Here is a 16,164-nt window from a genome sequence, read left to right as displayed (position 1 = left end):
AGCATTTACCGTTTCATCTTAAATTATTACAAATTACTATATAACAATGTTTATTCAAGGTTTTCTTTTCATATATAGTAGACAACTGATAAAACAAACATATCCAAAAGTTTCACTTAAAATTTCCATATTTTTCTTCAAATTTCCATCATTTTTTTTTTTTTTATCGAAATCGATATATCCTCGATATTTCCGTCGAAATTTCTGTTTTCAGGACCATCGATATTTCCTCGAAACTCGATATTTTAGTCATTGAAGGGGAGAGTCTTTACCTGATGGCTCACAGAGAGAAGCAAGACGCCGAGTTTCAAGCTTCAAGCTTTGTGAGACTATTCGTTGAAGACCCATGTATATTCCCATCTCCAAGTTGGTTTCTGAGTTCAAATCCATCTCCGTTTCTATTTGGCAAGAAAGCATGGCCGAGCTCGAGTTCTGTTGAAATTTGGATGAGGTGGACTCCACTTGGTGGAGGAAGGGCTGTGAAAACCGAAGAGATGAAACGAAGCGTGAAAAACACAGCTGGGTGCCCTTCGTCAGTTTTGGGCCTCCAAGAAATCTGGGCCTCTGAGAAGTTTTCTGACCCGTGCCGAGTTTGATGCCCAAAATAAAAATTTGAACCATGTCTCCGAATTCTACACAAGGAAAATTGAGACTCGGAGTCCGCTCGGTAGATTGAAGGTGCCAGTATTAAATTTGGGGCCGAGAAAGCTTCATGGATCAAGAAACATGACTCACGAGGATACAAAAGAAGCCCATGTCCAAATTTGGGCCTATTTGAAGAACTCGGCAAAGCATGTCGCTATGGGTGTCCATTGCCTAATACCCAAGCTTTGGTTTCGTAAAAAAATGCTCCGGAACCTAAAAAATATCCTTTTGGTACAAAACCAAGAAAAATCCCAAATTCCCAAAATATATGAACTACAATGGTTTGATCCCTTCACAGAGTATGTAGGCAATCTGGATTTAAATCTGGATGCAACCACAACTTAAACCGAATCTCTGGTTCTTTTAAAACCAAATTTACTCAAACACCTAACCAAAATTGTTTCAATAGGTCGTCTACCCGTTGAAACTCCAAAGCCACAAAAACTTGAACTACGAGTGGCTTGATCCCTTCCGGGGTACGTAGGCAGCCTGTAAAACAACCCAGGTGCAGCCGCAATTTTTCACAAACACACACATCTCCATATGTTAACTTTGCACTTGGAATCAAAGAGTTTTCCCTTAAAGTGAGGGATTATAATTAAGAGATTATTGTTATCTTGAATGGATCGAACCTGACATAATAAAAGCTCTATTTTGTCAATAAGATAGAGCGAAATTGTGTTGGGTATATTAATTTACAATTTTTGCCCAACCAGTGCACACTCGTAATTTTTCTTCAATTAACATTATTTCCTTCCTATATGCAATTTTATCAAATCTGAGTTCATCACAATGCTCCTACCATGATTCTTATTTCTCTTTAATTACACTAGCTAACTTTATAATCAAGGTTGAAACTGGGAAGAAACTTATGACTGCCCGTCACTGACTTCTTTGATTGAGATTGGAGACACAGAGCTCATATACGTACATATATAAACACACACACACACATATGTATATGTATATGATGATCGCTCCATGATTGAGGCCTGACGGAGCTCTTATATATCTAACATTCAATTAATCTTGATTCACTAACCTTGTTTGCTTCAATTTCGTGGTCAATTTGGGACTATCGAAGACAATTTCATGTCATCTAATTGTTTATCGCTCATGATTATTCAACCTAGTTTCTTGTGGAAAAGGATACATGGGTTTTACTGAATTTGATTAAGATTCAATTACTACCTATCAATTAACATTGTAAAGCTCTCTGTGTTGTACTCGTGATGATATATTGGAATGCCAGACCTCTTAAAAGAATTTGAGACTATATCCTATTTCTCTTTGCTTTTCTTTTAGCCTTTCATACAAGTTGGTCTGACAGCAAATTCTCAGAAAGTCAAATCTTTACTTGTAGAACTGTACGTATCCTTATTTATGCATTTTTGGTTATGTTGACATCTCTTAAGTTCTGTATGCTGTGGCATATTGTACCTGCTTTCCATTTGTTTCTTGGGTTATTTTGAAATTTTGTGTTGGCTACGAATTAGTCTAAAATAGAGTATTTCAAGTAGTTCAGCCTGACATCTTAACTGGCGTATTCACTATTCAGGTTACTCGCCTTCTTGAAAGTGTGAATGATATGCTATTTCTGCACATCTTATAATTGACAACAATATATATATATATATATATATATATATATATCCTCTATAGCTTGACATCAATATTATTATTTTATGATGAACACTTGGTTTTGTTATTTTTGGCTAAGAATCTATTTGGATCAAATTAATTGTTTCTACACTTGTTTCTACCCTCATCAATCAATTGTGGTTTGATTTGAATTCTTGGGTAATTTTTTATTTGTTTCAAGCATGGATGGATCATATGAATCTTCAATGCCTGATATTGGTTTGCTATTCCAAAGTTCGATGAATGGAAGTGACATAGGCTATGTTTGGGGGGGCTTTTTTGCTCCCCTGCTTATAAGCACCAGAGCAACAAGTGTTTGGTGAGTGAGCTTATGGTCAGCTTTTGGAAAAAGCTGCCCCAGCTTTCCCCAGCTTTTAGAAGCCGACTCCCCCCAGCTTTTAGAAGCCAGAAGCCCGCTGAGTACTGTAGCGGTGATTACTGTTCATTAATGAATTTTTTTAAATCCCGGTTTCTACCCTCCGTTGGCTGAAGCAATTACAATGAACTGCCATCAAACCCTCGATATCGATATCAGTCTCTCGCTCTCCCATCTCCCTCTGCTCGATCACAGAACGCATCCCATCCCATCAAGCAAGCCTCGATCTCCCTCTGCTCGATCTCCCTCTCACAGAACCCATCCAGTCGCCGCCACATCTCGCGCATCCCATTCGATCTCCCTCTAATCACAGAACCCATCGAGTCGCCGCCGCATCTCGATCTCCCTCTAATCACAGAACCCATCAGTCGCCGCATCTCGATCTTGGCCTCACTTGCATCTCATCAGGATTTCGGAAGTGAAATTGAAGCCTCAATCAAGCAAGTCAGTCTCTCTCCCTGCTTCGTTCTTATCTTTAATCTAATTGTTGTTATATTTGTTTTGATTTTCGTAGTTCTTGTTAAAGCTTTTGCATTGTGACTTTCGCAACCTCTTCTAAATCAAAAAACACGCTGGGGTTTGGTAGTGGGTAAGAGTGGATTGGGAAAGTTAAAACATTTTGGTGTGGTGAGTGCTAGTGATCTAGAAGTGTACTACTGATGAGCAAGGTTTGAGTGAATGTTAGTTGGATAGTTCAATTATGTTTGCTTTTCTTGTTTATCGATCCATTTAGGTGTTTCAGAATTTGTTTGTCAGATGAAGTGTATAGGCTTCACAATTATGGATCTGTACTAAGAATAGCTCCTGCAAGATGAGGTGTTTTCGATTTGGTTGGTTTTTTTATATCTATCAGGAAACTAAATGGGAATTGAATTTTTGCTATAAACTGGAGTTGTTCTTCCAGAGTTGCAGTCACTTTTTGTTTGGGGTTTTGAGTAATTAAGTTATAGTTTACTGTATCATTATCATATATGGGAACGAATTCTACAAAGGTTTTCAATCACTGAAGGAACAAGAAAATGGGGATGAATTGAGTAATGATAATAAAAAAGAAAACTAAGAACATGAAGGATGAGAAGATGCTTCTCAGTTTCTTTCCTGTCGGTCACCAACCCTTTAATTCCAATGTGCAGAAGTACTCTTTTTTATTTTTTTTGAAGGATGCAGAAGTACTCCTTTAAGTTTTCTTTTTCTTATAGCTTTGTTGTTTGTTTCAGCTGTACAAATGGTTGGGGCTGTTCAAGCTACTTTATTCTTTTTCTTATAGCTGCCTTTTTTTCTTTGTCTGTTGTTGATGTTTATGTTTTCTTATCACTGCTTTAGTTTCTTGTTATTGCATCTAAAGCTTATCTTCATATCATTGATTATGCATTGGGGTTGGTACTAAAGCTTGGGCTGTAAATTTTTGGCTTTTTATCTGTGCTAGATGGCTGTTTGGAATGATGCTTTAGTAGATGTTTTTTGTGACTTATGTATCAAGGAGGTGGATAACAATAATCGTCCACATACTCATTTTAATCCGGAAGTTGGGTAATAACCGAAATTGATCGATCATGGTTAATAACCGAAAATGATCAATTATACCCCTTTTCTTATTTGGTTCTATGGTTGGGTAATAATAATGAGCTTAGTGTTTGCATTTTTCTTCTGAATACATAATCCAAGCTAGACAATTTTTCTTCTATTTGGTGCAAGTATTAATAGTAAATTGTTGATATGCATGTAGGTTTCCCAGCACAGGAAGCTAGCTAGCAGGTAGCAGAAAAAGAGATCAGATCAGAAAAGTGGTGCAGGTCTCATATTATAGCTAGTCTGGATCATGTGATTCTAGAGTTTAAATGATATATGTGATTCTAGAGTTTAAATGATATCAACTAAATTTTGTGGTGGGCATAGAGCCAGTTTGTAGTACACTTTTATTCAAGTAACTCGATGGATTATCATCAAATCTATATTTTAACAGTTTGATATTTGCTAGCATTGGATGTCAATTAGCTTTTCTGTGGGATTGTAATCCAAACTGAATTTGGTTGGATGACAAAATTTTAGCACCTGACTTCTGATGTAGCAACCAGCAACTAGCAATTCAATTAGTTGACTTTGGACAAAATGGACCACATAATAGGCAGCCTCTTAAAAGAGCTACAATCCTAAACTAGAAATTTATCTAGTATGTGCGGGATGGGAAGGGTCTGCTCTTGATGAATGCGCGTAATAACGTGAACATTTGATGTGAACTAGAAACTATGATTTATAATAATATAGTCACCATGATTTATAATCATATTGTCCAATATTAATCAAATAGTCACCATGCTTTATAAAAATTCAAAGTTAACAAAAATTAATACGGAGATAATAAAGATTAAAAATAATAACAAGATCATTTGAACAATATTGTTTTATATACAATTAATTAAGCAAAATAATCTCTCATGTCCAATTCGGTCATTCCACAAATAAAAAGCACAAGCCAGTTTGATTTACCAAACACTTTGCCACTGCTTCTGCCACTGACAGCCCTTATAAAAAGCTAGTTTACCAAACACTCAGCAGCTTTGCTTTTCAGCCACTTATTCTCAGAAATAAGCAGAAGCCAGCTTTTTCTCAAGGAACAGCTATACCAAACATAGCCATAATGAAATGCAACATAAGGGAGTTCGGTACGATACGTTGTTTATAGAAGACAGTAGCTTAAGACTGCGGAAGAAGATGAGTCCTTTTATGATTCTTATGCGAAGGTCGTGGATTGTGACATTAAAAAGGACTACAAGAGAATAAATACATGCAGAACAGGAAGAGTGACTTCATTGCGGTTGGTTTGTTTTGCTCAAGGGAAAAGAAGAGAAGAGTACATAAATAACAAGAAAAGAGTTCGCATGCCAAAAAACTAGATTCAATTGTCCATGAATTTTATGGTAGAAGTCTAAACTATCGTAATTCTCACACCTAACCGATAGTGTCCCACGCCTTGTGTCTGATGGTGGTTGATCTACATTAGTACGCACATTGGTCTACATTAGTACGTACAATAATATTTGTTACGCAATTTGAAATAGAGGATATTTTGGTTTCATCATTGACGTGTATCCACAACATATTGTACATTGGCTGAAGCTAAATATTTATCTATGCACTGAAATAACTCAAACGTGAAAAACAGTAGACATGACCTCAAGCAAGTATTTATCATGTTCTACTAAGAAAATTATGATCCAAAGAAGCCGGTGAGGAGAAATTTTGAGAATGGCTTTAGAAACACAACGAGGGTGTATTTGGTCGAGGAGTAGGTATCTCGTCGGGGAGGAAATATCTTGTCAAGAATGAGATATATCGTTGGGCATGAGATATCTTATCAAGGAGCAGATATCTTGTCGAGGAAGAAATATCTTGTTGAGGAGCAGATATCTTGTCGAGCAGGAGATCTATGATCGGGGATGAGATGTCTTGTCGAAAAGAAAATATCTTATTGAGGAGCATATATCTTATCTAGGTGGGAATGTCTCGTCATCTACGTGAGAATATCTCGTCGAGGAGGATCTTGATAAAGAATATCAGAAATTTTAGAGTTTAGGGTCAGGGTTTACGATTTAGGAAAATTTAATGCAGATAATTACTAATTTTGTTTGATTGTTTGAGAAAATTTTCGAATTTGTTAAACAACACTTAATATTTTGACCGTGACAATGGAGTTGGTGGCGCAATCGGTGGAGCCAAGGCAAAGGATGACCTGAGAGTTTCAGCGTTCAATTCAATCTAGAGAGCTATGCTTTTTCTGAAAGATGTTGGAGTCCAACAGAGTTAGACTTGAGTTGGGGTTGAGTGAATTTTTTATTTTATTTTTCTAGTCAAGACTGATTTTTCTTTTGTTTTTGTGAAGGATTTTTTAAAATACATACAATTGAAATCTGTGCTAAAAATTGGGGGTGAGTCCCTAACGGTGTAATGAGGTTCTCTGTTTTGTAACTATTGAAGTCTTGAGTTAATTACTTATTTAATGAATATCTATCTTGATTTTATGATAATTGAGGTTAAAAGTAGTAACCAAAGTTCTATTTGTAGTAATGTTTGAATATTTCAAGTCTAAGCCATAAGACCGCGAATTGTGGTAATCAAGTTGTTTTTATTTTTATTTTTAAATTTTTTTTTTTGAAAGGGATTTGGAACTCAGCCTAACTGGGAGGCTCATCCCCATGCCAGTTATTATTATTAATATAAAAATGATGATTGTATAGTGAGGGGGACATATTACCTACACCTCGAGTACTAGTACAAGAATCCTCATAGAGTACATCCTAGATAATCAGAGGAGTCTCATCTAACCAATAATCATCTAAGTAAGAAACACTAGCTAGCAAGATGCGGCAATCTATAGGCTACACAATTTGCTTCACGATAAATAGGTTGTAAAGAAAAAGAAGAAATAGCATTCAGGTGGGTAAGTCTAAGATGTGTTGATATTTGTCATACATCAACTTTTTAATAAATATATATTAAATTTAATTAGTTAGTGAAACCTGTTATATAGATCAACAGGTTATCCACTTATAACTGGACATGTGTACGTTTTTTTTTTTTAAAAAAAAAATTATCATACTAAGGACTCATTAATTAGTTTATATGTAAATTATTCAAAAACTAGTAATAAAGATCGTAAATATAGTAATTACTTTTATTACAACTATAATTATCACTAAATACATCAAATGTGGTGATTTGTTGTAAAGTGTCTCATCAATGATGAAATTTGCAAAAAAAATGACTCTAGTTACACAAAGAAGAACCTGATTACAAGAATAAGGACTTGAGAAATTTTAGGTCTAATATGATTCTTTATCATATCGACAATACATTTGTTGTAAATGATCGTTTTTTGGGTAAATGGAATCATATTTTAAGTAAGTATCATAAATACAACCATAATTACTGCTTTACACTTTAATCGTTGTAATTTATAGTAAAATGCATTGTCAGACGAGTAATTATCTCATGTATGATGAGATTTAGACAAAAAAAAGTTTTATTTGTAAAAGAAAATTGAGAATTGGAATTGATCTACTCATTTCATTTCATAGCCCTTTTATATAGGGATAGAATTACAATGGAAACATCGATTAACATCAATTACAATAATGATAGTAATGCTGATTTGTGATGTGATTGCAATTCCTTGATTCTCTCTCTGTCAGTTTCTTTGACGAAGGCACATAATGTGCTTTTCCTTTAACACTTCCCCTTGCGCCAAGTCAAAGACGAAATGGTGCATGAGTTGTTGGCTCACTAAAAACCTTGCCAAGTAACAATAAAAATCATGTGGGACAAAAAATACACCTTGGTCGAAGGAAAAGAGCACAACGCACCTTCTACATTTGAGGATGACATGTGTGTGTTAGACTCCCCCAAACGTCTACACCTTCTCCTGATACTTACATTAATCAAGGGAGCTTGGAAAGTCTTCGCATTCCTATGTTTTTCACATGTTTCATAAATGTGGCCTTAGGCAATGATTTGGTGAACAAATCTGACACTTTCTCCTCAAACCTTACTTGATTCACTTGAAGCTTGAGGAGAGCTTGTTGTTGCTGATTGTAGAAAAACTTTGGCGATATGTGTTTTGTATTATCACCCTTTATATATCCTAGCATCATCTGTACGATGCAAGCTGCATTATATTCATAAAAGAAAGTAGGCTCTTCAGTTGTAAAACTCAAACCACTAGTCCCTCGAATATGTGTAATGATAGCTCTTAACCATATACACTCATGAACCGCCTCATGTAGAGCAATGTTCTCTGAGTGGTTCGAGGAGGTAGCCACAAGGGTTTTCTTGGTTGATCTCCAAGATATCACCGTGTTCCCAATGGTAAATACATAACCAGTTTGGGAACGACCTCTATGTGGGTCAGAGAGGTAGCCAGCATCAGCAAAACCTACCAAAACGTCATTTGGCGTTTCGATGTAGTGAGTGGTGCTTTCACCATAAACATTTCCTTTAGGGATTGCAGTTCCATCTGCGTTCCCACTTGTCTCTTTGTAGGGAAAGAAAAATCCCAAGTCAATGGTTCCTTTTAGGTATCGAAAAATGTTCTTGATACCATTCCAGTGACGCTGCGTTGGCGCTGAGCTAAATCTAACTAACAAGTTCACTGATAATGTAATGTCTGGTCGAGTACATTGGGCTAAGTCTAATAACGCGCCTATTGCACTTAGATAGGGAATTTCATCTCCCAACACCTCTTTGTCATCTTTCTTTGGATGAAATGGATCTTTCCTTGCATCCAAACTTCAATCGATCATGGGAGTGCTAGCAGGATGCACTTTCTCCATGTTAAATCGCCTGAGCATCTTTTGGACATACGCAGACTGGTGGATTAGTATTCCATAAACTCGGTGTTCTAGTTCAAGGTCTAGACAAAATTGAGTTTTCCCAAGATCCTTCATCTCAAATTCGGATTTCAAGTAGCTCGCGGTTTCTCTCATTTCATCAAGAGTACCTATTATGTTCATATCATCGACATATACTGCTACAATTGCAAATCCAAAACTTGTTTTCTTTATGAATACACAGGGGCATAATTCATCGTTCTTATATCCCTTCCCAATCAAGTAATCACTTAGACGGGTAGACCACATCCTTCCGGGTTGTTTCAATCCGTAAAGTGAGCGTTTCAACCTAATTATAAACGCATTCTGTGGTTTAGAGTCACTTGACTTGGGTAAATGTAAGACCATCAGGAACTTTCATATATATCTTTGAATCAAGATCCCCATAGAGATATGGAGTAACCACATCCATGAGTTGCATTTCTAGTCCTTCGAAAACTACCAAGCTAACTAAGTAGCAGAACCAAGGTTCTAAAAAACGGGCTGGGCGGCCGACTAGGCGGCGCCTAGGCACTAGGCGTCGACATCCATTTCCGATTTTGGCCTGGGCGAAGTGATTAGGCGTCGGGCCTCCAGGCGGCTGCCTAGGCGGATCTGTTGGGCGCTAAATTTTTTTTGTTTTTTTTGTTTTTGATTCTAGTCAGGTATCAAAAGGACGAAGAAGAAGATTCAAAAATCAAAAGCATTTAGAGACTACTCTTTGAACTAAACCTAGTCCTCGATTAAGCCCTTGATCCAAAATTGACAACGCAGCGCCGACGACTTGACTGGACAGTAGTGGTTCCGGTGATGACTAGAAAGAGGGAGGAAGAGAGAGAAAAAGGGAGGAAGGGAGAGAAAGAGAGACGGGGGGGGGAAGGGCTTGGTTCTAGTGCGAGTGATTGAGGCCGCTCGGATGTGGGACTGTAAGCGGGAGATGTAGTGAGGCGAAGGAAGAGAAGAGAAAGAGAAATTGGAACCCAGCAAAGGAGGTTTCATTTGCTAAAATTATAAAAGGATATACATGCAGTTTGCAGACGTGTAGCAATCATACACCCACTAAAATAGTGTAGTCATACAATACACCAGCTAAAATAGTCTATAGATATAACAAACTCAATCTAAATAAAAGGATACATGTCATATAACAAACGTGTGATTGCTAAATTCTTAATCTTATAATATATTTTGACTATTTTTAAATTTATAATTAATTGTTAGACTTTAGATATTTATATTTATATAATTATATGTCATAAAAATAATTAAAAAAATAAAAAGCGCCTAGTTCCCGCCGAGGCCCCTAGGTGCTAGTCCTCGAGGCACCGCCCGACTAGCGCCTAGCGTTTTTTAGAACCTTGAGTGGAACATTATAACGTCCATTAAAGGAGAGTATGTCTCATCGTAGTCAATTCCAGAGCGTTGTGAGAAACCTTGCGCCACAAGGCTAGCCTTGTACCTTCAGACTTCATTCTTCTCATTGCACTTTCTGACAAAAACCCATTTATGTCCTACATGCTTTACACTTGGTGGGGTTAGCACTACCAGACCAAATACCTGTCTCCTTGCCAAAGAATCTAATTTTACCTGGATTGCTTCTTTCCATTTAGGCCAATCTGCTCTTTGTTGATATTTTGTAACCAAGCGTGGTTCGATATCATAGTGCTCTATGATTTCTTGAGCAACAATGTATGCAAATACATCATCAATGTGTATGGAAGATCTTTCTATCAACTCATATGCACTCTCGTAATCCATTGAGATTTCTTTGTTCTCTGGAATCATTTCAAACATTAGAGAGCCCTCCAGTATTGATTCATGGACATAACTATAATCAGAGATAGTCTCATGAGAAGGATTCTCTACATTGATGATTAATGGATCGGTTTGTGCCTTACTCGCCCTCTTCTTCCTTGGGTGAGTGTCAATTGAACCAAGTGGCCTCCCCCTCTTCCTTTGGGAAGCCACGGCCTCCACCACACCTCCACTAAGTGTAGTTGCAATGTCTCTATCTGCGGTGCTGTGCTCCTTGTTAGGGACTTCTAACCTTGCAGGCACATTTGCAGCTGGTATATGTGATCTCGTCACTTTTGCGATATCAGTAAACACATCAGGCATCGAATCTGCTACGTTCTGAAGATCAATTATTCTTTTCACTTCACTTTCACATTGTGAAGTGCGGGGATCAAAATGAGACAGAGTAGGGACTAACCACGAAAATTCCTGTCATTCCCTTGGAAAATCCTTTTTCCTATCTCCCCCTAACGACTGGAAGACTGTCTCATCAAAGTGACAATCCGCAAATCTAGCAGTAAAGAGATCGCTTGTCAAGGGTTCCTAGTAGCGGATAATTATTGGAGATTCGTATCCAACATAAATACTTAATCGTCTTTGATGACCCATTTTGGTGTGTTGTGGGGGCGCAATAGGCACATATACTACACAACCAAATATGCGTAAGTGTAAAATGTCAAGCTCATATCCAGTTACCAACTGGTACACAAAAAATGGTTGCCTAGCAGTGAGTCTAAAACGAATAAGTAAAACTGCGTGCAATATTGCATAACCTCAGGTAGATATAGGCGGGTTGGTGCGCATAACCAATGCCCTAGCCACCATCTGTAATCTTTTGCTGGTGGCTTCTGCGAGACCATTTTGTGTATGCACATGGGGTACAGGATGCTCTACGTCGATCCTAATAGACATGCAATAATCATCAAATGCTTTTGATGTAAACTCTCCAGCGTTATCAAGCCTTATAGACTTGATAGGGTGATCAGGGTGGTGAGCCCTTAAACGTATAATCTGTGCTAGGAGTTTTGCAAATGCAGCATTTCTTGTGGACAATAAAGTGACATGTGACCAGCGTGTCGAAGCATCCACTAGAACCATAAAGTACTTAAATGGTCCGCATTCTAGATGGATAGGTCTGCATTCTAGATGGATAGGTCTACATATATCTCCTTGTATCCTTTGTAAGAATGGAATGTTTTGTTTTGTGTCTTTAGCATGGAAGGTCTCGATCCTGTTTTTGCTAAAGAGCAGGCTTTGTGAAGTGAGTGATGTACCTTTGAAATAGTCAATGCGGCATAATGGGAGGGAGGTAGTGCTTCTGGTACTTCAGAAGGCAATGGCTGCATTTGAGCAGTACTAGGACCGCCACCTTGCAGTGTGGCAGAATTTTCTCCCAATTTATTTTTCACTCGAAAGAAGTGATGTTCATGTGAGTTCTTTAAAATACGGATCATCTGTCACGACTGGGGTGCCCTAGGCGGTCATGCCAAAGCCTATATGAGTCAGTGTCCCACATTTCATTATTGGTGAAAGCATAGGATTTAATGATCCCAATAGTAATGAGGTACAGTCCACTAGATTGACTCATTAGTTTCTCTAAAATGCGTTTCCTTCCACATTCATTAGAGGTAATATAAAGGTATTCAGTTTCATTCTCACAGTGTGTTTCTACATGATAACCATTGGCATGAATATCTTTGAAACTTAACAAGGTTCGATTAGCTCTTCTTGAATATTTCTATTTGGGTAGAATGACAATCTTTTCATTCTAATAATTTTTTTTTCTCTAAATGTATTGCTTTACATCTTTATAGTGCTATTTCAAACCATGTAAATTCGAATAAATTCAATGCTTCAGAATAAAATCTGAAATTTATTAACAAGCCAACGATAATCAAATCAAGGTCTTATTCAGAAATCTAATTCATCAAACCATTCTTTAAGACCATTGACCAAACAATAGTCTAATTAAAAATGAGGCATTATGCCTTCACAACTGTTTTTTGAAAATAAAATAATAAAAGCAGATCGGTCAAAATCTGGAGCATCCATTGACTGAGCAAGTTCCTTGTTGCCATTTAAGTCTGCAATTGTGAGGTTGACGTCTGGGTCATGGCTTCCTTCTTCCATATTGTGAGCCTCTTGTTCTTTAGACTCCATATACCTCTTGTAAGTGGCTGCAACTATGTTACTTGCTTGGCAGTTCTTATAGCAATGCCCAATGATTCCACACCTATAGCATGGTTCATTGCCAACTCTTTCCTATTTGAATGAAGGTTTCTTAGGTGCCTTTTGCACCTTGTTTCCAAGACCACTAGGGCTAGCACCACCATCTCTGTGCCATACATTGGGAGGGTCTCCACGACCCCCATGTCCCTTTCCACGTGGTGTATTGTTGTCACGCGGGTAGGGATCAGCACGTTCAACCCCCTTTGCTTCGGGGTTCTTTTCACCTTTTTCTTTGCCATAATTAGCCTCGGAAATTTTCTTTGTCCCAACAGGCCTGGCATTGTTGTTCAAAAGAACCTCATTATGCCTCTCAGCCACTTGCAGTAGGTTGATCAGCTTATTGAAGGATGTGATTCTTTTGTTGTCATACTCTAATCTATACTAGTTTGAGAGTATAAGTGCTAAAGTAGGAAAGGTGGAAAGAGTCTTTTCAATCATATCATTTTCGGTGAGTTCCTTTCCACAGAAGTTGAGACGTGCCTTGAGGCGCAACATGTCCTTGTTGAAGTCATTGACCCTTTTGTAGTCAAGCAAGCGGATTTCATTTCGCTGAACGGTCAGTTTTGGGAGCAAAGTATCATGAATGTTCCCAAAATGTCCCTTAAGGGCATCCCACAGTTCTTTGGGTGTCTTCAACTGAAGGTAGTCCCAGCGTAGGCTAGGATCAATATGTCACCTAGAAACATTAAGGCGTGCATTTGCTTTCACCTTATTAGACGGTACATCGTCTTTGGGGTCGGTAATAGTGGCAGTGTAGTCTTTTGCTACAAAAGTAGTTTCTACATTGGAAACCCAACGATGGTATTCAAGTCCTTTTGAGTCCAAAATGTCAAATTCAAGTCGAGTTGAATCAGCCATCTACATAAACAAGAGGGAAGATATAAATTACGCAGTCATAAAGACATCCACCTGAATTATTTTCCAAAAATATGAATTAGAATTCAAGACCAAGATTCGTAATGGTCACATATTTTTTTTCCGATGGTATGTGAAAATGCTTTATCACTGTAAGTGCGTATGTATAATGTGCATGAATTTTCATTATCATGGCAACACACAATTTTTGTATAGATTTAATAATCATAGCACGTAATAAATAATAAAACATAGCATATATAAAAATAAATTACATGGCATGCTTAAATTTCACAAATATACAACAAAATATATGCTACATATAATAATAGCAATAATATAAAGGGATGCTTAGAAATAATTATATAAGCGTAAATAAAATAAAACATTCTCAAAATTTCATGATAAAAACATAAACAATAAAATATAAGGCATGCTTAAAAGTAGTAAACATAAAATTCACATGCTCTAGGTTCCATGAATATATATATCACATATAATAAGATATATGAAAATTGGAATATAAACAAGGAAGCCAAAAAAAAAAAATATTAATAAAAAAAACATACTTGATTTTGACGTGTAAAAAAACATACTTTTTCTCTTGGCTATTTGCTCTGAGCGTGTAAAAAAACGTGTAAAAGTAAATTGAGAATTGGAATTGATTTACTCATTTCATTTCATAACCCTTTTTTTTTTTTGGAAACGGGGTTTGGAACCCAGCCTAACTGAGAGGCTCAGCCCCACGCCCGGAATTATTATTAATAATAGATGGATAATTGTACAGCGAGGGGGACATATTACCTAAACCTCGAGTACTAGTACAAGCATCCTCATAGAGAACATCCTGGATAATCACAGGTGTCTCATCTAACCAATAATCATCTAAGTAATCAACACTAGCAAGATGGGCCAATCTATGTGCCATACCATTTGCTTCACGATAAATAGAGCAGAGTGATGAAGAAGGAATTGAACGCAAATAAGCTTTACAATCCTCTATAATACATCCTACCTCAGATAAATCTTCTGTGTCTCTATTAAGTGCATCAATCACCATGGTACAGTCCGTTTCAATCTCCACGTTATCCATATCTTGGTGAATGAGAAGTAGGAGTCCTGCTCTCATAGCTTCAAATTCCATATGAATAGCAGATCGAACATGGGAAAAGGGACGAGCAATGGCAGCTACGCACACACCGTTCTCATCTCTAATGATTGTCCCAATTCCGCCTTTACCAGTCTCACTAAAGAAAGCACCATCAGTTTTTAGCTTGAGTCTCCCCCTCGGGGGCAGCTTCCATAGCCCCTTTATATAGGGATAGAATTACAATGGAAGCATCGAATTTTTTTTTTTAAAAACAATGGAAGTATCGATTAACATCAATTACAATGATGATTGTAAATGCTGATTTGTGATGTGATTGCAATTCCTTGATTTCCTCTTCGTCAGTTTCTTTGACGAATGCACATAATGTGCTTTTCCTTTAACATTATTTACAAAATAGAGAACTTTATTACAAAACTAAGGACTCGTGCCTCATTTACTGTATATACATGAAGTTCTGTCACTTTTACAGCAATTCATTGTCACATTGGTAAAATTGTTCTCAGACTTGTAATATCAAATATTATCACAAATAAAAGCTTGATTACTACTTTTACAACAATTCGTTGTCTTATCGGTAAAATGATTTTCAAACTTGTAATATTGAAGATTTACCACAAATAAAATCTTGGTCACTACTTTGGACCTCAATTGTCATAAAATCAGGCAAGAATATCGTCAAATAAGTAAATAATTCCTAAAGAATAGTAATTACAAAATAGACAATCTCATTACACCATAAAGGACTACTCACCGCCAATTTACTGATATATTAGGTTTTACTAGTATAATAACACATTCGTTGTTTTATTGGTAAAGTGGTTATGAAAACTTGTAATAGTGAAATATTAACACTTATAACAACTAAATTACGACATTTTACCGTAATTTTTTATTTTATTGGTAAAATAGTTCTCAAACTTGTAATAGTGAAGTGTTAACACTAATAACAACTTGATTACTTGGAAGACAACGCTAGCTGTGTTTTTGGCGGTGGTCACTTGGAAGACGATGTGCATGCCTTCATGGGGTGTAAAAGAGTGGTTGTCTTTTGGTTGATGGGTCATTGAATTTAAAGGTACGTTCTCAGTTTGGTGGTGGTTTGCATGTCTTTGGTTCTTTGTCTCATTCTAAGAGGGACCTCTTTTGCATGC

General features: G+C 37.0%; 1 long non-coding RNA gene across 1 annotated transcript; it reads left to right on the top strand.

Moving 5' to 3' along the window:
• Positions 1-2,548: 2,548 nt before the first annotated feature.
• Positions 2,549-4,642, top strand: LOC112166911. The gene is made up of 2 exons (XR_002923485.2): positions 2,549-3,106; positions 4,389-4,642. It is a non-coding gene; the product is annotated as an uncharacterized LOC112166911 (long non-coding RNA).
• The last annotated feature ends 11,522 nt before the right edge of the window (positions 4,643-16,164 follow it).

This window comes from Rosa chinensis, chromosome 5 (genome assembly GCF_002994745.2).
Source record: "Rosa chinensis cultivar Old Blush chromosome 5, RchiOBHm-V2, whole genome shotgun sequence".
NCBI lineage: Eukaryota > Viridiplantae > Streptophyta > Magnoliopsida > Rosales > Rosaceae > Rosa > Rosa chinensis.
Note: the sequence above shows the minus strand (reverse complement) of the source record. Positions and strands in the feature narration are given on the sequence as shown.